A 25113-nucleotide genomic window follows, 5' to 3' on the forward strand; every position below is an offset into this window, starting at 1 on the left:
TGTCGCTTGGATTTGCTCAAACCAAACATAAGACGAGATGTTGAGGATAAGCAGTTCCAGCACATAAATGAGAAGCCAACCAGTAGCTTCAAGATAGGGCAACCAGTCTTGGCCCGCGACTACCAAACAGAAAAATGGCAGCCTGGAACGATATGCACACAGCAGGGACCACTAATGTACACAGTGGACGTTGGAGAGAGCATCGTGAGACGCCATGCTGACCAGATTCTAGAGTCACAGGAACAAGCCAAACCTATACCACAAGCAGGTGCACCTGGTAATGAGCCCGAAGTACAGATTGCGCCTACCTCAGAAGCAGGGGTATTGGAAGCTGACGAACCAACCAATGACAATGAGCCAGAATTGACTCCACCGCAAGAACAGGATACTCGAGAAAGGCGCTATCCAGTCAGGATCAGGAAGCCTCCTCAAAGACTGAACTTATAAATGACTATTTCAGTTGATGTATATAGTACCGAGAAAATTGTAATTGTAATTAGTTATTATTTAGTTGTTAAATGAATGTTATGTACTGTTTATCTAAAAGGGGAGGAATTGTTGTGTATGTACCTTTAAGGGAATAACTGGTCTTAGACTGCAGTACCGGCAGTGACCACCCCTATATAAAAGGCCCTAGCAGGCTTCTGTATTTCAGTCTGACGTTGCCTCCTGTTCAGTAAAGTACCTGTTAAACTGTTCTCCCGAAGTCCGTGTATTATTGAGGCGTGGACTTTACACGAGTCACCCAACAGGAGCTACTGGAAAAGTGCGGCTGCATCGAGGTCGAACATATCACAAGTCCAGCACTTTTCAAGTAATGCAAACAGAGTTGGTGCAAGATATTCATTTGTCATTCTGGGGGTCACTTCATTGGCTTCACCGACTATTTTTTTTGAGTTATGGCATGAATTTTTTTTCCATCTCCTAATCCATCCCTGGCTGACTTTAGAGAGATCGCTGAACCCAATTTCTCCTGCACTTTTGATAGCTTTTTCCAATAAAATTTGTTCTGAAATCCTGGGTAGATTTCTATCCCAAGCTGCTTTGAACTATTCAAAAAGTTCTGCTCCAGTGTCATCGAGTTTAGAAGTGCATTACCGTTTCATGTCACTTCTGAAATCTCCGTTTCTGACCCAAGAAATGGTGCTATCCAGAGATCTGTATTGGGGACTCACCATATATATTAGTGACTTGGATGAAGGAATAGAGCTGTTTATCCACATTTGCAGATGACACCAAGTTAGGAGGCACAGGAAGTTGTGTAGATGGGAGCAGGAAGTTACAAAAGGACATAGACAGATTAAATGAGAGGTTCCGAGAAAGACAAATCAGAGTATTTTCTCAATGGTGAGAGACTAGGAGCTGTGTAGCAGCAAAGGGATTTAGGTGTCCATGAACACGAATCATTAAAATCTAGTGTGCAGCTACAAAAAATAATCAAAAAGGCAAATGGAATGTTGGCCTTTATCTCAATGGGGTTAGGCTACAAAAGTGAGGAAGTGATGATTCAGTTGTACAGCACCTTAGTCAGACCCCACATGGAGTACAGGAAACTCTTTATTATCTGGCACCAACGGGACCGGCGTGGTGCCGGTTTATCAAAAAGTCCGGATTACAGAGAGGTATAGTTTAAAAGGTACGAGAACTCCGTACACAGCAACTAATCCAGGCTTCCCTGTTGCTTAACAACATGTGCAGGAACTCCAGCCACAGACCAAGCATCCCTGTTGCTTAGCAACAAGTGCACGAACCCCAGTTACACAGCCACAGATCCAGGAACTGCCACTAATATGAAGTAAAACTTACCTGAACCTACTCCTGAACTTTGCCGGTTAAAAGAGAATTTCCTGCACTGTGTTCCGTTTTGGGCACTGAGCCTCAGGAAAGATATATTGACCTTGGAGACGGTACGCCGCAGATTCACCAGGATGATACCGGGCCATAAAGGATTAAATTATGAGGACAGGTTTTAATCAACTTGGTTTATATTATCGAGGTTAGGAGGTTGAGCATGAATGGCCTATCCTGTTCCTATGAACTGCGGCACTGACAGTGTTCAGTGGCAGGGTCGGGAGCAGGTGTCGGGAGCATGTGTCATGATTGTTGTGGCACCAAGCGGAGCCCATATACATATCTTTAAAAACAGAGGCTTACCTGGTTTCCGAGTGGCATGCAGCGGCCTCGTTGAGGACCTGTGGTTAGGCTGCTCAATGCCTGGTACCAATGGGCAGAATGTGATACCTCAAAATTCCATCAGGGTCCTACGTATGTCATAAGTCCTCAATTGGCATATTATAAATACGCTCCTGCTTGAAATAGGCGGGTGCCTGGGCCACCCATGTGGAGACCCTCAGGAAAACGGGAACAGGACAATAAGTGTATCCCCACAATTTTCAGGGGGCGCTATCAACCCCATTCCTGCCAGGTGGAGGGAATTAAAATCAACCCCACTATCTTTAGCAGGGAAGAAAAGTAAATAGGCAGAGAGAGGGAATTAAATCGATAGCAAAATACTGCGGATGCTGGAAATCCGAAATAACAACAGAAAACGCTGGAAAAACTCAATGGGGGAAAAATTGGGTGAGTAGCGCCACCTGTTAGCGCCTAAAGAGGCAGTCAGTGGCTGTAGCGCCACTGGCTGCGCCTCCCGCGATATTCAGCAGGGGCGCTAATGGTGGCGTTAGCCTTTTGCGCTGCGCCGCCACCGATAATGTCATCGGTGTGCGCAGCGCCCCATTCGCGCCCCGATCGCGATATTTGGTAGCGAACGCCGCTGTAGCGCCGTTCGCTACCTGCACCCGGTTCACGGGGCCTTGCTGCGCCGGCAGAGGTGCAAGTTAAGGTGGAGGTGCGGGGCGGCTGCTTTTTCGGCGGCCGCCTGCCAGCACCTCCGTCTCCGGCCTCCTGGTCCCCCCCCCCCCCGCGGCATTGCCGGCTGTTTCCCGAGAGCCCGGCACTTCTCCTTGGTGCCGGGCTCTTTTGCCGGCACTCGCGATCGGGGCTCGCGCTGTTGCAGGCCCCTCCCCCTTAACAGTGGGAGGAAGGCCTGCAGTACCGCAGCGTGCCGTGCCGCAGCGTGTGGCGCTGCGGCACGTAGCGCTGCGAAATTCACTTTCAGCGCCCTAAGAGGGACGCGGAGCACCTCGAGCCGCGCCCGTCTCCCTCTAGGGGCACTTCAACTGAATTTGCGGCGATCGCTAATGCAGCGATCGCGGCGCAAATTCCAGCACCCAGGTGAACTTTGCGCCGCTTGGGCACCTCAGGCCAATTTCGAGGCCAATGTCTCTCAATGTCTCTTAATCTCTCCTGCTTTCTATCCTAGCTCTGACCTTCCCTTTTGTTCTTTCATCCCCTCCCCCTTTCCCCAGCCCCCACTTGCTTTAAAATCTATCCCTTTTCCTGCTTTTCTTCCAGTTCTGACAGAGGATCTTCGACCTGAAACGTTAACTCCGTTTCTCTCTCCACGGATGCTGCCCAGGCCTGCTGAGTTTTTCCAGCATTTTCTGTTGTTTTAGAGGGAATTAAATGTTGCATTTACAGGAACTCAAGGATAATTGGTCTCAAAAGAGTTTCTGCAGCCAAAGGAGCATTCAATTCATTAGTTGCCTAATAACATTTTCATGTCTAACTGTGTAAAAATGCACTTTCTCCCCATGCAAAAAAATGTAATATAATAGTGTTAGTTTATTGCTAGAAGGGGTTACTTCATTGTTTTTTCTATATACAGAAAATCACAAGCAATCCAGAGTCTTGTAAACACAATTACCCACATATTTAAGAAAGCCCTTCGATTTGTTGAGTGTGCCACTGAAGGGTTGGTCCTTTTGTCATATAAGGTTTTTATTCCATTTTCCCCTTCGGTGGTCTTGCACATTTTATTGCCTACAATTTATTGTAGGAATGGTTGCCATACCCTCTTTGATAGATATGGCCTTTATTATTCCGCATTATTTTCTTTTCAATAACAGCCTGGGCAAACCGCTTGCGTTATAGAATCATAGAATGGTTACAGCACAGCAGGAGGCCATTTGGCCCATAGAGCCCATGCTGGCTCTCTGCAAGAGCACTTCAGCTATTCCCACTCCCCTGCCCTTTCCCCACTCCCCTGCCCTTTCCCCGTGGCCCTGCAATTTTTTTTCTTTCAGGTACTTATCCAATTCCCTTTTGAAAGCCATGATTGAATCTGCCACCGTCACCCTTTCAGGCAGTGAATTCCAGATCATAACCACTTGCTGCGTAAAAAAGTTTTTCCTCAGGTCGCCTTTGGTTCTTCTGCCAATCACCTTAATTCTGTGCCCTCTGGTTCTCGACCCTTCCACCAATTGAAATAGTTTCTCTCTATCTACTCTGTCTAAACCTCTCATGATTTTGAACACCTCTATCAAATCTCCTCTCAAACTTCTCTGCTCTAAGGAGAACAATCCCAGCTTCTCCAGTCTATCCACGTAACTGAAGTCCCTCATCCATGGAACCAATCTTGTAAATCTTTTCTGTACACACTCTAAGGCCTTCACAACCTTCCTAAAGTGCGGTGCCCAGAATTGGACACAATACTCCAGTTGAGGCCGAGCTAGTGTTTTATACAGGTTCATCATAATTTCCATGCATTTGTACTAATGCCTCTATTTATGAAGCTCAGGATCCCGTATGCTTTTTTAATCGCTTTCTCAACCTGTCCTGCCATCTTCAATGATTTCTGCACATATACCCCCAGGTCTCTCTCTTCCTGCACCCCCTTTAGAATTGTACCCTTTAGTTTATATTGCCTCTCCTCATTCTTCCTACCAAAATGTATTACTTCACACTTTTCTGTGTTAAATTTCATCTGCCACGTGTCTGCCCATTCCACCAGCCTGTCTATGTCATCTTGAAGACTATCACTATCCTCTTCACTGTTCACTATACTTCCAAGTCTTGTGTCATCTTCAAATTTTTAAATTGTGCCCTGTACACCCAAGTCGAAGTCATTAATATGTATCAAGAAAAGCAGTGGTTCTGGTACTGAATTTCCACCTTTACTTCTCTCCGCATCCTAGGATGCATTTCATCCTGTCCTGGTGACTTATCTACTTTAAGTACAGCCACCCTTTCTAATGTAGTGTAGTGTATGTATCCGTCTACCTTTAAGAAAACCATTGTATGTAACCGTTCACCTTTAAGAGAACTATTTTAGGTGTGGCACTACTTTGTTGGCTTCTGTATACTGTAATACCGACGGTGACCACTCCGGTATATAAGTGCTGCGTCAGGATTTATTTGGCAGATTCGCCCTGACCTTCGAATAGTAAAGTCCTGTTTTAAGTTACTCTGGTAGTCTGTGTATTAATTAACTAAACAACTCACAGACTTTACAGTGGCGACGAGTCCGATCGTAGCCTGCGGCAACAATACTTCCGAAGCAGTTAACGAGCGTCGAGAAGAGGCAACCGCCCTCGTCGTTCTGCTGGGAGAAAACTCGAGGCTGCAGAACTAGAAAGGAAGAAGAAGTTAGAGACAAAGACTTCCATCAGCAACAGGCACTGACTGTCCCTTCTGCCACGGTGAGGAGTGAGCCGATCAGCACGAGAAGCAAGGCGGCCACGGTGACTGTGAGTAAGGGAAAGTAAAAAGAATAACCGGAGGATAAGGGCGGTGCACTCGACCACGGTCGAGGGGGAAAGGAGCCGGACAGAAGTCGGGTCCAGAGGCGCTGAGACTGGGGCAGCGTGGAGCAAGGAAGCCGCGGTACAGACAGGCTGGGGGACGCAACGGCGTCGTGAGACAGCTAGACCGCGACCGGCGAAAAAGGCCGGGCAGCGACCGAAGCCACGAAGCGCTGCGACCGGGAGCGTAGGCGCGGGAAGAGATAAACTCAGCCGCAGCCGGGGAGGGAAGCACCGGACTGCGAGAGGGCTGGGAGGCGCGATTGGGAGCCGAGTGAGCGGGAGAGGCAGAGCCGACCAAGGGGGAACTGAGCGAGAGCCAGTCCAGCGGCTGAAACTGTTCTCCGTCAACGGGGTGTACCCAGCGCCGGTAGAGCCGAGCGAGTGGGAGAGAGACAGAGCCCGAGCAAGGGGAACTGAGCGAGAGCCAGCCCAGTGGCTGAAACTGTTCGCCGTCAACGGGGTGTACCCAGCGCCGGTTGCCCTGCCGAGAAAAGGGAAAGCCCTGAAGCCGACGCGCAGGCTGTGAACCTGAAAGCCAGCGGCCGTCGCCCGTGGGGAAAGTGTACCCCTCCTGCTAGGGAAGAAACGCGGGAAGCCGCCATTAGGCGGGGAAGAAGACAGAAGAGGGAAACCGCCATTGAAGTGGGCGGGGAGAGAAGATAAGCGCGGGAAACCGCCATTTTCGCGGGAACCGCCATCTTGGAAAAAATAAATAAAAGAAAATTTAAAGAAATAATTCGTGGTGTTATCAGGAAGAGAGGAAGATGCCTAAGCGTGGTAACATCAACGATTTTAATTCCGAGGTAGAAGACTGGGCCACGTATGTGGAACGCATTGCGATCTATTGTGAGGCCAATAAAATAGAAGAAGATGACAAAGCTATAACCTTGCTAAACTCGATGGGCGCGAAGACATACGGGCTCTTGAAGCATCTACTAGCACCAGCTAAACCGGCGGATCAGACTTTCGATGATATTGTGACTGTTCTGAAGGATCACTTGAACCCCACACCGTTGATGTTGGCGGAACGATTCAAATTCTATGCGAGAACGCAAAGGAAAGACGAAAGCAACGCAGAATACTTGGTCGAACTGCGTAGACTAGCGAAACACTGCCAGTTTGGAGGGAATCTGACAGAGGCATTGCGAGACAAGTTCGTGTGCGGGTTGTCAAAGGATGGAACGCAAAAGCGACTACTCGAAGAGAACGACCTTACACTTGACAGGGCTGTCCTTATTGCAGCATCGCACGAAGCCGCAGTGAAGGGAACTGCGGAAATGCAGCTAAAGGCAGCGGCACTCAGTGTGGATCAAATTACCTCGAGTACAACAAAATGCTATCGTTGTGGGAAGACAACACACGACCAGAACCAATGCTGGTTTAAGAACCAGGAATGTAGGAAATGTGGCAAACTGGGTCACATAGCTAAGGTATGCCGGTCAGGGAAGAAGACCAACAACCAAAGGAAGCCATCACAGGAAAAGTACAACAAGGTACACAAGGTGGCTGAGAAGAGTTCAGACGAACAAAATTCGGACTCAGACACAAACGGCCAGGAGCTGGGCAGTCTGAGAATTCACAATGTGAGTAAGGAAGCTGACCTACAAACTATCTGGGTCATGCTAAAAATAGCTGGAATCCAAGTGAAAATGGAGTTGGACACTGGATCAGCTCTATCAGTCATAAATCGAAGGGATTACCACCGGCTATTCTCACATATACCCTTAAGAGATACCAAGTTCGTATTGCAGACATACACGGGGCATAAAGTATACCCCATGGGGAAGATAAGAGTCAAGGTGAGAGATGGGGGTAAAAAACACCCAAGAATGAACTTATACGTACTACCTGAGGGAGGACCACCACTTCTGGGACGGGAGTGGATCAAGAAAATAGACATGGAATGGCACTATCTAAAAGCCATAACGAGTGAGGACTCGGTGCAGACAATCAGCTCAGATTCTGAAACGGATGACGATAAGACCAACCCAAATATGAAAGACAAGGCTAAAATGGACTTGCCGACTAAGGTTGGAAGAACGAAGGCATGCATAAAGGCTTATGCTCCAGAGAAGAACAAAGTTTCAGAACAGAACTCCACCGAACAACGACAACATAGTTTGACAGAGAATTCTGAGTCTGTTCAGTTTACGGACATATCCATGACTGACGAACACTGAGCTCGGACTCAACTTTATTTCAAATTACGACAGCAAGTAGAACAAGTGAGTTACCGTCTCGAACAAGAGATGAAAACAATGAAAAAGTTCTATGACACCGAATGGGAGAATCTGGAAAGACAACAGAAGCAGCTAGCTCAAGCAGAGAGCGACCATAGAGCCATTGTGACCAATTACCGATCACATCTCCCTTATGCTGTTCAGGAGTTAGAATACTTGCAGGAAGGAGCAAATGAAGAGGAATCTTCAGGAAGCCAGGATTTTATTCCCGTTCTTCTCTATGACTCCTTACAAGCAGAGTTTGGAAGTTGAAGGAACAGTATGAACAGGCCCAGGCTACAATCCTGGAGGGGATTAACTCGGCAACCTCCGAAAAGCTAGTTTCAGTAGAAGCATATGAGCAACTAAAGGTTGAACATGAGCAAGAAGTCCAAAGGCTGCAGGAAATTCTTGATGAGCTCAAGGCCAAGACAGACTCATCGGTAGAAGTTCCATCCATAGATGAGAAATTAGAGGTGAAAGACATGGCAGAACATGAAAGACAAGATGTCCAAGAACTCATAAAAATATTGAAGGAAACCCAAGACAAATATGAGGCGGCAATGACCGAGGTTCAACAACTTGAAGAACAGATTCAACTGGGAATCCTTTCAGTGGAAGAAAAGGAAACTGTAAGAAACACAGAGACTGTAAGAATGGCCCCTGAACATGAGCTAGAGAGCATCAAGGCGCAACTTCTCCGAGCGCTGAAAGCCAAAGTACAAGAGGAAAAGAAGGTGAAAGCATTGGAGGAAAAGGTGGATGAAATGGAGAAGACTCTGATCCACAGTGTTCCCGTGGAAGAGTTAACGGTCAGCCAACTCCTTCATATGCTGAGGGACAAGACTCTGCAATGGGAACAATCTGAACACGAGCTTCAATCTTCAAAGGGAAGGAGTTCGGAGCTCTCAAAAGTTATGGAAATAGCTGAGGTTGCAACACAGATTTTACTGGGATGCCAAAAGTACGCTGAATCACGTCTATGTGAACAACAGAATGTTGAAACAGCTGCTCCAGTAGAAGGATTGAATAGCCCGATCAATCAATCCCCGATGGAAGGGGAAGTATTGAAATCACAAATGAGGTCATTAGTGAAGGATTTGCAGGAAACCCAGGAAGAGCGGGATGAATATGAACGCATGAAGAAGTCTCTTCAGGAAAGATGTCTAGGGAGGGAACAACAGTCGGCTAACGTCCAGTTGGGTAAGGAAGAAGTAGCAGGCCCTCTCGCTAGACTAGTTCAGGATGACACCGAATATTACCATGACCTGTTGAGTGACACGGAATATTACGAGGACTTGGTCTGCCCAGCTTGTGATGAAAACTCCCAAAGTGCAGAAATCAGGATGAAGCACTTAAAGTCTAAGGAACATAGGGAGATGGTGGCGCTACAGCTGGCAGCTGATAAGGGAGCCCCGAGAGTCTCCAAGAAGCAGAAAAGAAAAAGACGAAGCAGAAGGTGATAACCATCTAAATCATTATCACTTCTACCAGATCATGTACGTGGGCCCTACGAAGGGAGCCAAATCAGTTGGCAAGTAGGAAAAATTACCAAGGCAGTCCAGCTGTTTGTAAAAGTCAGCACTGCTGGTTCAGCAGGACGGAAGTTCAAGCTGTTAAGTCAAGGGAAAGACTATTGGATGAGTCACGCTAGCAATGTGAACCGGCTACACCACAGAGATGTTGTTCGGACCGAGTCAAGACCAGAGACTGAATCTGTGAACTGTTCCCGCAGAGACTGAATCTGTAAACTGTTTCCCGCATAGATTATACCTGTGAATTGTTTTACATGAAGTTGAATATATGTTATGTTTAATGGGGGACTAAGTATGTTGTAAGCTAAAAAGGGAGGATTGTAGTGTATGTATCCGTCTACCTTTAAGAAAACCATTGTATGTAACCGTTCACCTTTAAGAGAACTATTTTAGGTGTGGCACTACTTTGTTGGCTTCTGTATACTGTAATACCGACGGTGACCACACCGGTATATAAGTGCTGCGTCAGGATTTATTTGGCAGATTCGCCCTGACCTTCGAATAGTAAAGTCCTGTTTTAAGTTACTCTGGTAGTCTGTGTATTAATTAACTAAACAACTCACAGACTTTACATGTAGTACCTCCTCTTTATCAATTTTTATCCCATTCAGCATCTCAACTACCTCCTCTTTCACTATGACTTTGGCAGCATCTTGTTCCTTGGTAAAGACAGATGCAAAGTACTAATTTAGTACTTGTACCATGCCCTCTGTCTCCATGCGTAGGTCTCCTTTTTGGTCCCTAATCGGCCCCACCCCTCCTCTCATGATCCGTTTACTAGTTATATGGCTATTGACGACTTTTGGATTCCCTTTTATGTTAGCTGCCAGTCTATTCTCCTACTCTCTCTTTGTCCCTCTTATTTCCTACCAATATGGACCACAACCTCTGGCTGTTCACCCTCACCCCTCAGAATGTCCTGCAGCCACTCAGTGACATCCTTGGCCCTGGCACCAGGGAGGCAACATACCATCCTGGAATCACGTCTGCAGCTGCAGAAACGCCTGTCTGTTCCCCTACCTATTGAATCCCCTATCACTATTGCATTCCCGATCTTCCTCCTCCCCATCCTGTACAGCTGAGCCACCCATGGTGCCGTGGACTTGGCTATGGTTGTACTCCCCAGAGGAACCATCGCCCTCACCAGTATTTAGAACTGAATGGTGGTTAGAGAGTGAGATGCACTCAGGGGACTCCTGCACTGTCTGCCTTGTCCTCCTTGTCTGTCTGGTGGTCACCCATTCCCTCTCTACCTGCACAATCTTAAGCTGCGGGGTGACCACCTCCTGAAACGTGCTATCCATGTAGCTCTCAGCCTCACTGATACACCTCAGTGATGCCAGCTGTTGTTCAAGCTGCGACACCTGGAGCTCAAGCTTCTCCAGCTGAAGACACTTCCTGCACATGTGGTTGTCCAGGACATGGGAAGCGTCCTAGAGTTCCAACATGGCACAAGATGTGCATTCCACGGGACTAACGTGCCCTGCCATGCCTCTATTTAATAGACTATTAACTAATTTAACAGAAATAAACGCAAGACTTGAAAAAAAAACAATCACCAGTGTAGCAGTCGGTGCAAACTTCATGGATTTTTGGATTTTTAACCCCTATTAAAAACTGGACAGGCTGTTTGCGGGGGAACAGTGAAAACCCACTCAAGCTGGAGCTGACTCATTCATATGGAAACAAACTGTCCTTGGGAACAATGGCCCGAGGGGCCCACTCCCAAGTCTTGATTAACAAGGCTGACGACTCATTGTTCTGGTCAAGATGAACTCTCGTTAAGTTAATCGGCAGGAAGATCGAAAAGAGATCAAAAACCATTTCAAACCATTCAAGAGATCAAAAACTATTCCCCTAGGCCATGTGTCCATTAATACCACAGACTGCAGTATGTGTATTGGAGGGGTATAAAAGAGAGCAGTTTGGATAGCTCTCTCTCTCTCTCTCTCTCCTGCCCTCCACACAACGGAACATCAAGGGGAGCAGAGCCTTGCTCTTCCAACCGAGACGGACTTCGACTGAGGCTGGGACTTGCATGCTGCAAGGCCGGTATGGAACCAGGTAGCCCAGACGTACGGGAGAAAGCTGCAAGATCAAAAGGGCAATCTAGGTGAGCATTGCCAAGCCTACACACCCAAAAGATCACTTAGCTATGTGAGGGGGAGCCTGTATGTTCCTACCAAACCAGAGGGGGTTTAGCATTGGAAGGGTCCTGTGATAGTTTAGTTCACGAGAGGGTGTTTTTTGGCCGTGGTAAGTCAGCACGGCAGGGGCTTGTTGGACAAGTCAGGGTTGTACTGTTTTAAACTGTACTGCTGTGATCACTCTGCTCATACTGTATGTGTGTATTGGTCTCGCTAGACGTGCTCCTATCTAGTTATCCAGCAAGTTAAACACTTATTCAAATAATTCCTCGAGAAGCTGGTTTGCTGTTTTGAAGCTTTACTTGAACAAATTTGTGAAACTGTAAACAAAGACAAAGTATGTTTTGTACATAGAACTGAGTACTATACATTAGATGTTACATAAGATATAAACATATTTATAACAATAGAATAGACTAACTGTATAACTAAATGTCCCTTGAACTAAACTTCTGTAAATACCAACTAATAACCTTTTATAAACAAAGTATTGTCAAATACTACACTGACAAAGTTGCGATCATGTTAACAAACAAGGATACTCACAGATATTGCATCTGGCCTAGTATATGAGATGAGATGGCACTAGATTGAGAATCCCTCATGGAAGATTCTCCATTACTCAGTCAGGATCTTCCTGGAATTCTACTTCCGGGTTCAAACAGGAACAAGAGGTCAAATGACCTCTGCTGTATACTAACACTGCTATACAATAACTACCACCAGAGGGTGCTATCTGCATGTAATAAGTCTAGAACACTCCCCGTCTGGGGTCGTTAGCGACTCCACATAATCCTAACTTTACTTGTCACTGGTGTCCTCTGGCGACAAAAGAAGAACCACCTCAGAAACGGGCCGAGAGAAGACCTTTGCTGTTCCTTCTTTGATGACTCTCAAGTCCACCTTTCTCACTCTCCCATCCTGGCTGGGATGGGACTTCACGATGATAGCCATAGGCCACTCATTCCTTTTTGCCTGACTGTCCTTCATCAAGACAACATCTCCTTCTTTGAGATCTGGCCTCTTGTCCTGCCACTTGCGTCGACTCTGTAGTGTGTTGAGGTACTCCCATCGCCACCTGCCCCAAAACGTGTCTGCCAGACTCTGAACCCATTCCCATTCTTCCTTGAAGAGTTCTCTTTCCCCAAACTCTCCTGGAGGACAAGGGGGAACACCTGTCGTCTGGGTCAAAAGCATGGCCGGAGTGAGGATGAAGGGCGATTCCGGGTCTGAAGATACGGGAATGAGTGGCTTTGCATTCATCATGAGGTGACCTCAGCCATCAGTGTGGTCAAGACCTCATGTGTGAGACACGACGATCTACCTTGGAGAAGCATGCAGTCGAGGATGCAGCGGGCAATGCCGATCATGCGCTCCCATGTGCCACTCATGTGGGATGAGTGAGGTGGGTTGAATAGCCAGGTACATTTCCGCTCTTGGAGATACTTCTCCACACTCTCTGAGCTAGAACTGGATCCATCCATCTTAAGCTCTCTGCAAGCGCCAACAAAGTTTGTGCCGCAATCCGAGCGTATTTGCTTCGCCGGGCCTCTAATTGAGAAAAACCTTCTCAGCGTTTATGAAGCTGGAGGCGCTCATTGTTTCTGTGACTTCGATGTGTACAGCTCTTGTGGACATACATGAGAACATCACCGCCCACCTTTTGCTATTGGCGTGTCCTCCTCTGGTGCGGCGTAAGACCACGTTCCATGGTCCAAAGACATCTACACCTATATAGGTGAAAGGCGGTGCTACTTGTAGCCGCTCGGCTGGCAGATCTGCCATCTGTTGGTGCTCCGTCTTCCCACGGAGATTCTTGCAGGTGACACATTTGAAAAGCGTGCTGCTGATACATCTCTTAGCTCCAACCAACCAGAGACCGTCTGCTCTGATGGCACCTTTGGTGAAATGTCTGCCCTGGTGCTTCACAGCCTCATGATGATGACGCACAAGCAGAGTGGCCAGGTGATGACGACCTGGAATGAGGATGGGGTTGGTTGCATTTGTTCCTAGTTGAGACTGCGATATGCGTCCCCCAACTCTGAGCAGTCCGTCGGTATTGACGATAGGATGCAGCTTCCATAAACTGCTGTGAGGGGGTAGGTTGCGTTCTGCTGCTATGCACTTCAACTCTTCTGAGTAACACTCGTTTTGGACACTCTTCATCACAAGGATTTTGGCTCTCTTGAGCTCCTCTTCAGAGGGACTCTTACGACAGATGTGCCACCCATGGCAGCTCCTCTCTTGTGTAGACTGGGAGAAGGTACGAGCTATGTGGGTTAGGCGTGCTACCGTCTTTATGAGAGTGTTCCATTTGGAGAAACGCTCGAAGCGTTTGGTGCTCATCAGGTCCTTAAAGATTCGAGTAACGTTCGCTGTGATTTGTGGGCATATCTCAGAGTCAGAAACAGGGTTGAGGAGGTCGAATGACTCATTGAGTTCGGAAAAGTGCGGGGACGGATCCTGACGAAAAGCAGGTCCTGACAGCCAAGTCGTGCTGCTGAGAAAGGACGCTGTTACAGACCTAGACCCATGCTCAGCTGGGTTCAGGTCTGTGGGGATGTACCTCCACTGGTCGGGGGATGTGGACTGTCGAATAAGTTGGACCCTGTTGTTCACGTATACATAGAACCGTCTACTTTGGTTATGGATGTATCCTAGCACCACTTTGCTGTCTATATAATATGTGATGCTGTCGAACTTCAGATCAATCTCCTCTTCTATGAACTCTGCAATCTCAACTGCTAATACTGCTGCGCACAGTTCCAATCTGGGTATGGTGAGGGCTGGTTGGGGTGCCAACTTGGCGTTACCAAAGACGAAGCCGATTTTGCTTTGTCCATCTTGAGTGGTGACCTTCAGATAAGCCACACCTGCAACGGCCTTAGCGGATGCGTCTGCAAAGACACAAAGCTCTTTGAATTGGGCATTTGAGGGAGAGAAGGACGTATAGGAGTGAGGTATTCGGATCTCCTGTAAGTCTTGGAGTAAGTCTCTCCATCTGTCCCACTCTGCTTCCATCTCTTCAGGGAGAGGTGAATCCCACTCTTCAGCGCGTGTGGAGAGTTCCCTGAGGAGCAGCCTGCCTTGTATGGTGACAGGGGCTAAGAAGCCGAGAGGGTCGTATAGGCTGTTGACTGTAGAAAGCACTCCTCTACGTGTGAAGGGTTTCTTGTCATCTAAGACTTGGAACGTGAACGTGTCTGTTGCTATGTTCCAAGACACTCCTAGGCTACGCTGTAGGGGGAGGTCATCAGTGAAGAGGTCTAGATCCTTGACGTCCTTAGCATGATCTTAGAGGGGGAATGCCTCCATCACTGCTGGCCTGTTAGAGGCTATCTTGTGTAGCCTGAGGTTGGATAGTGCAAGTAGTTCCTGAGCTCGTCCAAGGGTACTGATGGCCTCAGCTTCGGTCGGGAATGACTTCAGTGCGTCGTCGACGTAGAACTTTCGTTCGACGAACCCTCTCACATGGCAGCCCTCCTCAGTCCGTCTATGGCGACAGCAGGGGACGGGCTATTCCAGAAGACATGGACACACATTCTGTACTCCACAATGTCTCTGTTGGAGTCGTTGTCGCGATACCACAGGAAGCGGAGGAAGTCTCTGTGGTCTTCCCTCACCACAAAGCAGTGAAACATGTGCTGGATATCGGCAGTGATGGCGACGGGCTTTTTCCTGAATCTCATGAGTACCCCCAAGAGGCTGTTGTTAAGATCAGGCCCTGTGAGGAGTACGTCGTTGAGAGAGACTCCCTGATACGGTGCACTGGAGTCAAACACCACGTGGATCTGTTCCGGCTTTTTGGGGTGATAGACTCCAAAGGAAGGGAGGTACCAACACTCTTGGCCTTCCTGGAGTGGAGGAGCTATCGCTGCATGATCGTTGACAAGCATTTTCTTGACAAACTCTAGGAAGTGTGCTTTCATCTTCGGCTTCTTCTCTAATGTGCGACGGAGTGAGTTAAGACGATTATAAGCATACTCCCTGTTGTTCGGCAGCTGTCGTCTGGGGTTCTGGAAGGGTAAGGGTGCAACCCAGCTGTTAGAGCTGTCACGCGAGACCTCATTGTCCATAATCTGGAGGAATCTCATGTCGATCGATGGAGCAAGTTTGTGGTCATTGGCGGTGCGACAGAAGACTGACTGACCCGGGTTCTCTCCAGTGAGCATCATCTGTGTGCTGTCTGTGGAGATCAGCGCTGGGGCTTCTGAGGCTGGGCCGTATGACTGAACTTCTCTGTCACTCGGCTCTGACTACTGCATGGGGTAAGGTAGCTTGGACGACCATTCTCCAAGATGGAAGTCTTGAGTGTGCTCACCTGAGATGGCTTGTGAGCGCCCTTGAGGCACACGTCTCCAACAACGACCCAGCCGAGGTCTAGCCTTTGGGCGAAAGGGGCGTCATGTGGACCATTGATCTGTTTCCTTATCTTATGTACCCTCAGGATGTCCCTTCCCAACAACAGAAGTATGCCTGCATCTGGATCAAGAGGTGGGATCTCGTCTGCAATGCGTCTCAGATGACGGTGGTGATGAGCTGCATTCGGAGTGGGAATCTCAGAACGGTTGTCGGGGACTTGATTACATTCGATGAGTGTAGGAAGGGGGAGGCTAATCTTCCCGTTGGCGGACTCAACAACATAACCGCAGGCCCTCCTGCCGGCTGTCTCTGAAAGTCCAGCACACGTCTTCAACGTGTAAGGCGACGGACTTCCTTTGACCTTGAAGATGTCGAAGAACTCGGATCTTGCTAGAGAACGATTGCTTTGTTCGTCTAGTATGGTATACATCTTTTCAGATTCCTGGCAACATCCTACAGAGTACACATTAACGAGGCATATCTTGGAGCATGCTCTTGCGCTCACTCCTTCTCCACACACCTCGGTGCACTTGGATGTAATCTCCAGACCGGCAGCTCCCTCTCTCTCCCCGCCATGCTCTGAGGCGGGAGGAGGCGCCTCTGACTTCCAAGGAGCTGGGCCTGGGTGGATTGCTGAAATGTGCCGATCACTTTCACATTCTGTGTGTGATAATAATAATAACTTCCGGGAAGTTATGTGCACATCACTTCCTGTGAACTGTGAACTGTGAACTCTGTGCATACATCACTTCCTGTGCATACGTCACTTCCTGTGCATACGTCACTTCCTGTGTTTGGACTAGTATAAATACTGAACTGCTCAGTATGGTAAAAGGGCTTCACCTAGAGGCATGGTGAAGACCGCTCTTGTATATAATTTAATTATAAGTTGCTTAAAGCTTACTTTAAAGTTCCTTGATGTGTGAGACTCTTTTGTTACATCAATTTAAGCAACTTAGTATTTACACTCACAAATACTAGACCTTCGGACAAACTCGGAGTTAAGGATCCAGGGAACCACCCATCATGGAAAATATCCTTAAACCTACTCGTCTGGACTTGGACCCAAACGCACCAGCAGCTGGCAGGGTATGGAAGCATTGGTACCGTACTTTTGAGAATTTTCTTGATGAATGTAAAGCGAATGCTTCTACTAAACTGAGGATACTTATCAACTATGTGACCCCAACAGTGTTTGAATATGTTGATGAATGGGATAATTACGATGAGGTGATCCGGGCACTTAAAAAACTATATGCCAAGACCGCAAATGAGATCTATGCTAGACATCTACTGGCCACAGCCCGACAAGGGCCAGGGGAATCGATTAACGAATTCCTTCAAGAACTTCGCAGGCTCAGCGTAGATTGTAACTTTCAGGCAGTCTCGGCTGAGCTGTACCACGAAGAAATGATTCATGATGCTTTCATCTGCGGGATTGCCTCTCCATTTATACGCCAGCGTCTACTGGAAAGTAAAACACTTGAGCTACAAAAGGCTTTTGACCTGGCTTGTTCTCTGGATTTGGCAAAGAAAAATGCAGACCTCTATCAGCTGCCCAGATCTCGATCTGCTGCTGTAACTGCAACCAGACGATTCAAGTGGCCTCAGGTAAACCCTATCATGGAGGAATCTAATCCTGATGATACTTCTGATGAAGAAGAGGAGTATGACCCCACTTTAGCAGCCTCTTGGCAATCTAGGAAGGAATGCTTCTTTTGTGGAGATTCTTTTCACCCTAGGAAATTCTGCCCTGCTCGCAATGCGATCTGCAGTCATTGCGATAAAAAGGGACACTTTGCAAAAGTTTGCCAATCAAGAGCCTCTACGAGGGCCTATCCAGCTAAGGCCTACCGAACTGCCCCAATTAGGGCCTATCAAGATGCTCTGGCTAGGACCTATCAAGCTTCCTCTCGAGCTCTCTCCCGAAGAAGCACACCTAGAGTTTCAGCCACTCTCTGTGCAACCACACCAATTACAGCTGCTTGCCCACAGAACCTGTTTCATGCAGCTACAAAAGTTTCAATTAATGGGCATACCTTAGATGCCTTAATTGACTCAGGAAGTACTGATAGTTTCATTAGAGAACAGATTGTTGCAAAATTGAAACTACATATCATCCCATCGGACCAGGCAATTGCGATGGCTCAGTCATCACTTAATACCAGAATCTCCGGCTTTTGTATTATTGATATGACACTTAATGGTCGCATGTATCCCTCCACCCGACTTTCGGTGCTCAAGGACTTATGTAGTGATCTCATCTTAGGGCTGGATTTTCAAAAACAGCATAAGAAACTCACCATTGAGTTCGGCGGATCCAAACCTGGACTTACTATTTCTAATATACTGTCTAAATTGCCGTTTTGTGCATTATCAGCAGCTTCACTTGATGAACCCTCATTATTTGCCAGTATTCCTCCTCGATGCAAACCAATAATAACGAAATCGCAGCGCTTTAGTCAGGAAGACCAATCTTTTATTGAGGCTGAAATCTCTCGACTTTTAGCAGAGGATATCATCGAACCATGTTCGTCGCCCTGGCGGGCTCAAATCATCATCGTCAAGAACCCTCTAAAACCTCACAAACAACGACTATGCATTGATTATTCGCAAACCATCAATCAATATACTGACTTGGACGCCTACCCATTGCCACGCATTGATGATATGGTTAATAAACTGGCCGAATACAAAGTGTTCTCAACTTACGATTTAAAAAGTGCCTATCATCAGGTACCCTTGAAGGTCTCAGATAAGCAGTACACGGCCTTTGAGGCTAATGGACGGCTGTACCAATTTCGTCGCCTCCCATTCGGGGTTACTAATGGAGTGGCTGTCTTCCAACGGGCAATGGATGGCCTGGTTAAGCAGGAAAACTTAAGGGACACTTTTCCCTATCTTGATAACATTACTATTGCAGGTCACGATCAACAGGAACATGACGCCAACCTCCAAAAATTTCGGGATGCCCTCCATCACCGTAACTTAACTTTGAATGAATCTAAATCTGTTGAGTCGCAACCGACCATCAACATCCTTGGCTACTGCGTAGGCAATGGTATCATTAAGCCAGACCCAGAAAGACTTCGCCCGCTCCAAGAGCTCCCGTCACCTAAGAATCCGGCTTCTTTATGTCGGGCTCTCGGTCTGTTTGCATACTACGTTAAATGGATTCCTCATTTTTCAGACAAACTCCAACCCTTGCTGCATGCTCGATCATTTCCATTGGAAACAGCGGCTGTTGCAGCCTTTAACCTTCTCAAAAAACAGTTGGAGAAAGCGGCTCTTCACTCCATCGATGAGAATCTCCCTTTCATAGTCGAATGTGATGCCTCGGAGGTGGCGATCTCGGCTACTCTAAATCAGGAAGGTCGTCCTGTAGCATTTATGTCCAGGACCTTGCAAGGTGCCGAGCTACATTATCCTCCGGTTGAGAAGGAAGCCACAGCCATCATAGAGGCGGTACGGAAGTGGAACCATTTCCTAGCTCGCCAGCACTTTACATTAATCACGGACCAGCGATCAGTCGCCTTCATGCTCGATAATCGAAAACGAACCAAAATTAAGAATAATAAAATACAGCTTTGGAGGATGGAACTGGCCTCTTTTGGTTACACCATTCACTATCGACCTGGCAAGGAGAATGTGGCCCCGGATACCCTCACACGAGCATTCTGCTCCACTATATTGTCCTCTACTCTTATAGATGTCCATAATGGATTGTGTCATCCTGGCGTTACGCGCATGCTACATTTCGTACGATCACGGAATCTCCCTTTTTCTACTGGAGATGTAAAGAAAATGTGCTCAGAATGCCGGCTTTGTGCAGAATTAAAACCTCAGTTCTTCCGCCCCTCAGATGGTATGCTCATACACGCAACCCAACCGATGCAACGACTTAGCATCAATGTTAAGGGCCCAGTACCCTCTTCAACTCGGAACACATATTTGCTCACCATGATTGATGAATATTCACGTTTTCCGTTTGCCTTCCCCTGCTCCAATATGCTGGCGTCCACAGTAATCTGCAGCCTTGAGCAGGTATTTTCTCTCTGTGGCATGGCGGCTTACATTCACTCGGATCGGGGTCCATCCTTTATGTCAAGGGAACTCAAGGACGACCTCTCAGAACGGGGAATTGCTACAAGCAAAACGACGCCATATCATCCCATCGGAAATGGGCAGGTAGAGAGGTATAACGGTATCATCTGGAATTCCGTACATCTTGCTTTAAGATCTCGGGGCCTACCAAACCAGCAATGGGAAGCAGTGCTTCCGGATGCATTGCACTCTATATGGTCCCTTCTTTCTACAGCCACTACACCTCATGAGCGGTTCTTTGGATTCCAGCATCGCTCATCTTATGGGACATCCCTCCCGTCATGGCTAACTACTCCTGGACCTGTACTACTCCGAAGATACGTTCGGACGTCTAAAAATGACCCTTTCGTAGACGAGGTCGAACTAACCGATGCCAACCCCACCTATGCATACATACGATATCCCGACGGCCGAGAATCTACCGTATCATTACGGGATCTGGCTCCCTGCCCACCAGGACCTAGTGGGACATCGAGTGATGGTATTTTACCAGGAGCCTCTTGGAACCTACCGGGTACCCCTCTCCAGGATCCTGATCTGACACCAACTAGCTTGGTGCCGGTAGAACCCCGTACTCAAAGTTGCGACCCTCCCAGTACCGCACATCAAAGTACTGATCCGCCACAGACCAGCTCTGCACCTCCCTCTGAACAGAGACAGACCGACTCTGCACCTATTGGGAACTCGTACACGAAGCCATGATCTCCCCGACCCTTCACAGGGTAATCCAGGCCACACAGACTCTGACCAATGGCCAACAGCATGTAAGCGGACCAGCGACCCTCTACGACGGGAACCCAAACGGGTTCGACTCTTCCTCGTTCGGCGGCTGCGGAATAAAAGGAAGACCACAGCCTTCTAATCTCGCAGGAGGGAAGAATGTGATAATAATAATAACTTCCGGGAAGTTATGAGCACATCACTTCCTGTGAACTGTGAACTGTGAACTCTGTGCATACATCACTTCCTGTGCATACGTCACTTCCTGTGCATACGTCACTTTCTGTGTTTGGACTAGTATAAATACTGAACTGCTCAGTATGGTAAAAGGGCTTCACCTAGAGGCATGGTGAAGACCGCTCTTGTATATAGTTTAATTATAAGTTGCTTAAAGCTTACTTTAAAGTTCCTTGATGTGTGAGACTCTTTTGTTACATCACTGTGCATTTTGCATCTACCTCGCAGTTCTTGGCGAGATGGTTTATGGAAGAGCAGCACTTGAAACATACAGAGTTCTCCTTGATATACTGTTTGCGGTCTTCCAGGGACATCTCTCTGAAGCCTCTGCACTTCTTTAATCGATGCAGCTTGTTGTGGATGGGGCATTGTTTGTTCATATCCTCAGATTTCTTCTGATCCTTCGTGTTCTTGGTTGAAGACACTTGCATTTTGTGGACAGATATTGGTGTCTTTCCATGTCTGTCAAACTTGTCTCTTCTGGCAAGTGTTGTGTGGGCGGAGAAGAGGTTGAAGCTGGAGTCGTTCCTGGCTTTGGCTTCTTTACGGATGAATTTGGCAAATGCAGAGAATGGTGGGAAGGTAACGTTGTGCTTTAGCTTGAACTTTGACCCATACGATATCCACTTCTCCTGCAGGTTGAATGGAAGCTTCTCAATGATGGGACTTACCCCTCTGGAAGTGTCTAAGTATGATAGGCCGGGTAGGTAGCCATCCTGCTTTGCGGCTTCGAGTACCGACAGCAGATCTCCAAGGTTGCGGAGCTTCTGGGGTTCCTTATTTGTCAACTTCGGAAAGTTCTCCAACCTGTCAAAGAGAGCCCTTTCAATGGCTTCAGGTGAGCCGTAGCTTTCTTCCAGCCTTGCCCAAGCCATCTTCAACCCCGCTGGCGGATGTCCCACATTGACCGCTTTTATCCTGCGTGCCTGTCCGGCGGACTCTGGGCCGAGCCATTTGATAAGGAGGCCGAGCTCTTCCTCTGCCGACAGGTCTAAGCCCGATATGGCATCGTGGAAGCAGGACTTCCAAGCCCGATAATTCTCTGGCCTGTCATCAAACTTGGTTAACCCTGTAGTCACCAGCTGGCTGCGTGCAAGGTATTTGGCAAGGTCGTAGGTGCTGGGACCTGTGCCAGGGTTGCCTTGAGTAGGGGCTCTGTTGGGGGTCTCAAGGAAACGAAAGGGGGTTTGCTGCTGACTTTCTCTCTTCAGCGTTCTATTCCTCTGCACCGTGTCTTCCGTTTTGCTGGGGGAAATTCTGCGGCTTGAGGCACGCTGTCTACTTTGACCTTGGTTGGCAACTTGGGGCATGTTATATGAAGTGCTTGCATCTGTAGAGATGTGCGGGCCTTCATCCCTCTCTCTCGTAAACTGTATGTCGGCGTGGTCGCTCACGTAATCTCTGGTGCGCTGTCGTCGACTCTGCCGCGGAACAGGAATTAAAGGTTTATAAGCTGTCTCTGGATCAGCTCCCTCCAAAATTGCCTTGAATACTAGTGCCTCAGCTAATGCAGCATCTATCTCTTTTTGTTGCTGCAGAGCGTCTAACGTGGCTCGGAGACGGGCCTGTTCAGACTGGCGTCCAACCTGGTGACGGGCCTGGTCAGCTTGGAGACGGGCCTGATCAGCTTGGAGACGGGCCTGATCAGCTTGGAGTTCAGTTCGGAATTCAGCTTGTTCTACTTTTATTTCTATTTCTCTGTCGGCATGCGCAGCTCTGGCTTGAGCTGCTTCTAGCTTAGCCCGTGCTTTGGCGATGGCCATGCTTACTCTAGAACCACCTGATGACCATGAACCAGCTTGCGATCTAGAACCAGCCGATGACTGTGAACCAGCTTGCGATCTGTAGTAACCGGAGCTTATAGACTGATTGTCACATTTTACAGTTTCGTCTAACTGTTTAAGGTCTTCTACTCGCTGAGTAGCGTTTTCGGTATTATCTTCTGACATGTTGATGTGAGGTAAGTGTGGTGTACAAGGTGAAGACTTAAGCTGGCTCTGACATGATGGCCTACTCTGAGTTCCTGCTGCTCCGCTCTTCACAGCTAGCCGGATTGCTATCTTTTTACTGTACTGGTCTCACTAGACGTGCTCCTATCTAGTTATCCAGCAAGTTAAACACTTATTCAAATAATTCCTCGAGAAGCTGGTTCGCTGTTTTGAAGCTTTACTTGAACAAATTTGTGAAACTGTAAACAAAGACAAAGTATGTTTTGTACATAGAACTGAGTACTATACATTAGATATTACATAAGATATAAACATATTTATAACAATAGAATAGACTAACTGTATAACTAAATGTCCCTTGAACTAAACTTCTGTAAATACCAACTAATAACTTTTTATAAACAAAGTATTGTCAAATACTACACTGACAAAGTTGCTATCATGTTAACAAACAAGGATACTCACAGATATTGTGTCTGGCCTAGCATATGAGATGAGATGGCACTAGATTGAGAATCCCTCATGGAAGATTCTCCATTACTCAGTCAGGTTCTTCCTGGAATTCTACTTCCGGGTTCAAACAGGAACAAGAGGTCAAATGACCTCTGCTGTATACTAACACTGCTATACAATAACTACCACCAGAGGGTGATATCTGCATGTAATAAGTCCAGAACAATGCGAGTGGAGTGGTTTTTGTTAACCTTAATAAACACTGTACGGGTGAGCCCGAAAATGCTGTCCGTGTTCAAATCTGTCCTCAGTAATCCCTATCGTCCAAGACTTGTAGTAAGAGGGTTTGCGTGCTCGCTACGGGCGAGGCAAAAGCATTTACAATAATTGGCAATTGTGGCAGGGGCCATAGGAAATTGGCCACCGCAAAAAACGGTTACAGAATTGGCCACCGATGGCAGGACGATAGGTTGTGGATTAGACATGGACAGTTTGGAGGGCAAGAGATCTGGAATGGAGGACAGAATTTCCTCCTACATGTTTAAAAAGCTTAACGTATCCCAGCAATGGGTGCTGGAGATGTTGCGCTCTGAGAGTCCCCAGGATAGGGCCGCAGAGTGGACAGGGAGCAAGGAGCACAGGAAGTCCAAAGAGAAGGTGATTTGGCTCCTGAGCTTCCAAAAGCAAGTCCAACTGCTTCGGGAGCAGGTTGAAAAGCTCAAAAACAAGCTGAAGGAGTCTGAAGACATGTCAGACGCAAGGGGGATAGTCGGGAGTGGACTAGTGGAGGAGTTGCGTGAGGAAAGACAGGAAAGACGCGCGCAGGAAGAGACCTCCCGTAATATGGGGGAATACCTGCGGTGCCAGGTTACGGAGGCCAGGTTAAATGAGCAGGCCTTACGGGAGGAGAACGCAAGATTAACAACGAGAGCTGACAGTTTGAAGGATCAGCTAAGAGACATTAAAATAGCTCATAAGGTAGCTAGAAGTAGGGGCTATGAAGACTCAGATCACGGTCCCTGCGAAGAAAGGATTAAAAAATTGATCCAAGCCTTGTCTGGAGCCGGAGGCATGGTCTGTTTAATGGCACCAGGGGAAACCTGGGTGGAGTAAGACAATGAAGGTCAGGAAGCAGAGGATAAGGTTCAGGACAGCGAAGTCCCACCGGTGTCAGAAGCACCACCGAGACCAATGTATCCTCTACGGCAGCAAAAGTACGGTCCACCCACACCAAATGGTGACCAGGGCCCGCTGCAGAGCGATTACATGGTCCCATTCACCACACCGCAGTTGCAAGCCATGGTAGCCAACATGATTTACCCAGGGACGGCCCACACGTGTACGGTAGAAGGGATGTTGATGAAGGATTCCGGGCTGGGATACACCCGACAGGCCGGGACATCTATATAGATGGGTCCAGTTCGGTTGTGAAGGGGGAGCGTCTCACCGGGTGCAGAATCTATAACCCTACGGCTAAAATAGCGAAGGCCATTAAACTCCCCAACACCCTGAGTGCTCAGCACGCCGAACTGGCGGTGGTGGCGTATGTGGTCACCCACCCCAACGAGTTCCCCACACCCTACACCATTTGCTCGGACTCTATGTTCACGTGCAACTCATGCACGGAATACCTGGCAAGCTGGGCCAGGCGCGGATTCAAGTCCGCAGATGGGAAGCTCCTAGCAACAGCACCACTGCTAGGTAAAATTTTGGAGGTCACAGGCACCCGGGGAGATCACTAT

This window comes from Somniosus microcephalus, chromosome 18, assembly GCF_052327205.1.
Source record: "Somniosus microcephalus isolate GS21.2 chromosome 18, FLI_Smic_1.0, whole genome shotgun sequence".
Taxonomy (NCBI): Eukaryota; Metazoa; Chordata; class Chondrichthyes; order Squaliformes; family Somniosidae; genus Somniosus; species Somniosus microcephalus.